The sequence below is a fragment of the Camellia sinensis genome, chromosome 4 (assembly GCF_055761805.1).
Source record: "Camellia sinensis isolate YWXY chromosome 4, ASM5576180v1, whole genome shotgun sequence".
In the NCBI taxonomy this organism is placed as follows: Eukaryota; Viridiplantae; Streptophyta; class Magnoliopsida; order Ericales; family Theaceae; genus Camellia; species Camellia sinensis.
This window is the reverse complement of record NC_138964.1, coordinates 193,993,682-193,998,144: the sequence shown is the minus strand read 5'-3', so window position 1 is coordinate 193,998,144 and position 4,463 is coordinate 193,993,682. Positions and strand designations below refer to the sequence as shown.

Here is a 4,463-nt window from a genome sequence, read left to right as displayed (position 1 = left end):
AAATAAAAAAAATCATGGAAGTAAAAAATTATTGAAATCAACTTTCAAACTGCCCATAATAGCTGTCAACAAAGCAAAGCAATACCACAACCAATTATCAAACAGAAACCCCAATGGATTTTAATTGCCTTGAAAAATTATACTTTTATTTGGGTTTAAGTTCTATGTATGACCACTTATATAATTTTGAACAAACTTGCATGTGCTCAAATTATTAGAATGTTATTATTACAACCAGAAATTGGAAGTTACACCTTACCTTTTGAAGAATTTATGGATATTTAAATTGTTTTCTAAGGGATGAGCAACAAAAGGAAACATTAAAATGCTTTAGTAACAATGCAAATCAAATACTTACCACAATGTTTGGATGCGAAATGTTCTTAAGAAGCTTCACTTCTTCCTCAAACTCTCTAATGTGAACCTATTAAGCAAATTTAAAGCAATGATTCAAACATATAGGACCACAAACACAATACTTCATATTCAAATTACCATAAATGTAAATAAAGCAATCAAATTGGAAGTGATTTTCTATTTTAAAGCACTCTTACTGCAATTGACAGCTACTTAGATACATACCAATACCAAAAACAATTGAAAAAACTAACACAAAAAAATGAATATATCCAAAAAAGTCACCAAAATATATCTTTTAGAAATGGAGGAGCACCAAATCCAAAATCAATAAGAGCACTTCTCAAGATAATAAATACTTAAAAAGTATAAGAACATTACCCCAAAACAAAACTCGCTACTCACATCCTCTGTGCACCACAACTCATCATCATTCTGTAAATCACCACTGAATAATGTGCCAGATAAAGCTTAAGAAAATACAAAAGTATTCAATAAATACCAAAAATATTTTATCTAATTTGAAACTATGAGTAAAAATATGACTATCTATTTTATTTTCAACTTAATGTTAACAGTCAGGTTAACGTTTCACATTGACCCATTTAATGTTAACAATCCCCAATCCATTTGACTAACCTGAAGAAAAAAAAAATCAGGTTAGTAGTGCTCAAACCTGAAAAAAAAAACAAAAAACAAAAAAACATTAGGTTAACAAAATTCTAGTGCACACACAGAATCTCAATGACAATTGATGAGGGATTTGCAATTAGGAAATAAATTCATTAAGTATCCAGCAAAATTACTTACCCTAAAAAGAAAAAGAAAGTATTCAGCAAAATTACTTAAATGAAGTGAAATGAAAATAAAGGTATTATTAGTTACGGTACACAAAATTGGTAAAAGGCAACCATAAGATGATTAAAAAGACATGATTCCCATTTACATTTGGTTAACAAATGACATTAAAATGTCCAAAGTTGAGCCTTGAATCTATCAAAATGTAAATTACCACAAGAATTGAAAACTTTTTAGGGATAGTTCAATTTTTTATTTCAAAACTGAACAGGTTACAAAGAAATTTTGTTACTTCACTGAGTTGGTCTCATATTGGCAGGCGCCCAGTTCAGGAGTGTTTAACTGAGTGGTTGGTCTGGTGGTGTGAATTGTTATCAGCAAGATAATTAGATTAAAGGCAAATTTTAATTTAGATGAATTAAAAACCAGGGACATTAAGATTGAAACCACAAATTGTGTCCACAAATCAAAAATCTCACAGATATTGGCTTGAGAGAGAGAGAGAGGAAGAGTAACCGTAGCCGGTGCAGTGGACGGTGGCGCTCTAACCGGGGACAAGCTTGGGTTCGGTTCCGGCAGTGAGGACTTCCTTTTCGACTACCATCTCTGAATCTATCTGATCTCTTTTGGTAGTGGCTCGTTCGGCAATGGCTCCATTCGGGCTTCATCAATCTTGACGGGGATTTGGGGCTGCCACTATTCATGACGATTGCGATGGTGGAGAGAGGGAGGGAGGAAAAGAGAAGATGAAGAGAGTAATAGAGGTTTGGGGTTTGGTCGCCGGCGAGGGTTGGGCTCCGACAGGGAAGCATGTGAATGGGCTCCAATGGAGGTAGAGAGAGAGAGAGAGAAGAGGGGGTGCTTGTTCAAAATTTGAAATCAGAAAGAGATGAGAGGAGGAAGCGTGCTGATAGAGAAATAGATAAAGGATGTGTGTTGATAATGGTCTAGAGAGAGTGGGTGAGATATTTTTAGCCCTTAGATTAAATTAATCTCATAGCTCAAATTTTGACAACGGGACATAAGTCCCATCCGGATTCAAATTCTGAGTTGCTTTGTTATATAGATATATATATATCTAACAGCAAAAATTTGGCGAAAGACTTTAAATTTTTTTTTTTTTTTTTTTGGTTATATATTTTAGAAATAGTTAGTTTTGGATGATTTGATATTTTATTGTAATTGAGATATGTGTGAGAGAAAAAGTGATTGATTGATGTGTAGAAAATAAAAAGTGATTTTGAATTTTTTTTTTCAAAATTACTAAACCAAACAAAATTTTAGTAAATTTTTTCAAAAATTAATTTTTTAGTTTGTTGGATTGTGTGTTTTGAAAATAATTTTGGAATTTGGAATGATTTGATATTTTGTTATAGTTGAGTAGATATGTGTGAGAAAAAAAGTAATTGAAAAAGAACAGGAAAAAAAAATGATTGATTGATATATAGGAGAAAGAAAGTGATTTTGAAAAAAAAATTTCAAAAAATTTTAACTAAACAAATTTTTCAAACAAATTTCAAAAATTATATTTTTCTGAAAAATTATATCTTAAAATATAAACCAAATAAGTCCAAAATATTATTTGTTAAGCAATATATATGTGGGGATATATTTTCTGAGTGCCAACACATGGCCAAGGTGACGCCGACGTGTCAACCGAGGTGCCACGTGTCCTGGTCGTGATGCCGAGGTTATCTCGGCTAGGCCGAGGTTACCTCCGAAGATATCCGAATCCGAGATAAGCGGATAAGGCACAAGAGTCCTACAATGAGGAAGGACTTCAGCATGGATAAGGATAACACTCTTAGGGAGTTTATCTTTATCCACTGGAGAGTCCAAGATAAGCACTGAGCTGAAGTCCATTAGAGCAAGGCTTCTATTGGAACTAGGATTGAATTCGCTATAAAAGAGAGGCACCCCCGATGGGTCTAAAGGTACGCAATTTATATTTTGAACAGTGAGTTAAGCACTATTGATTATCTTTGAGAGATACTTTACTGACTTGATCGTCGGAGTGCCCTCGGGTGGATGAACCACCGCCGGAATCTCTTCTTTCTGTTACAGGTCAGTCAGGTGCCATCTATTCTACCAGTGCTCTCCAGCTGAATACTGAGTTTGGCAGTGTGGTCAGAAATTCATTCACACAATTTGGCGCCATACGTGGGAAAGAAAGGAGAATAGATGGCCAGCGACAGACAGAAGGATAAGGTTGGGGACGAAACCCCTGCTCAGAATGGTAAGCACATTGATCCTAATATGGAGGAAGATGGTCGCAACGAGGAGACTCAGAACCAGAATCACAGCAAGAAAGACGTCGGCCAGGATGACGACGTGCCAAAGAAACCAGATCAAAGTGGATACTACAACGAAGACGACCTCCAGGTATGGAAGGATAGATGCTTGCGGAGGGACGAAGAGGTGAAAGAGATGGCGAACAAATTGGCAGACCTGCAATCGGTTGTCAATTTTATGATGCAAAATAACGTCATGCAGACACCGTTCCTGCTGCAGGACACGCCGATTCCAGCGGCCAATGCCCAGAGGGGAGGGGGGAGAAATCAAACCCAGTAGCCCCCCCAGCACATCAGGAGCGAAAAACACTCTCACCGGCCTTCAAGTGAGGTCGGAAGAGGAGAGTCGAGGAGGGAAAAGTCACGAATGACACATCGCACCAAAGAGGAAGACCCCAAAGAACATCGGCATGTTCAAAGGTAGGCACTGTATTTCGACACGACTAATTGAGAAAGGTCGAAAAGGGCTCACAACAAAGCTGAAAGTAGTGCACCAAAAGGATTGAAATCAGGAGATAGCCGAGCTCTTGGGCGGACCTAAGAAGACTTGAGAGATTACCTCAAGAGGAAACAACAAAATGCCGATGCCGAGGTAACCTCCCCTGATAAGCCGAGAACACCATTCTCAGTGGAGTTAGACAAATTTGAGGCTTCAAAGAGATTCAGTATGCCGAGGTTCCAAATATACGATGGTAAGTCAGACCCCAACTTTCACGTTGGATTATACCTGAACTCAATGGCATTGTATAGTGGAAACGAGCCGCTGCTCTGCAAGGTGGTCCCCTCATTCTTCGGAGAGATTGCATCAGATTGGTTTCACAAACTGCCAAAGGGAAGTGTGAAGACCTGGGAAGGCCTGGCCGAGATGTTTGTGGCCAGGTTCGTGACAAACAAGTTACAGCCATTAAGGGTGGACACATTGATGGCTCTGAGAATCAGTAAGGATGAAGGCCTTAGAGCCTATGCAAAAAGGTACTATGATGTGTTCAACCGAATACCCGAGTGCAACCAAGAGGC

General features: G+C 37.8%; 1 long non-coding RNA gene across 1 annotated transcript; it reads right to left on the bottom strand.

Annotated features, from left to right (window-relative positions):
- Positions 1-274: 274 nt before the first annotated feature.
- On the bottom strand, positions 275-1,808 carry LOC145789805 (uncharacterized). Its single transcript, XR_014328172.1, has 4 exons — positions 1,672-1,808; positions 997-1,033; positions 739-805; positions 275-424 (listed from the first exon to the last, which is right to left on the bottom strand). It is a non-coding gene; the product is annotated as an uncharacterized LOC145789805 (long non-coding RNA).
- Between the last annotated feature and the right edge of the window lie 2,655 nt (positions 1,809-4,463).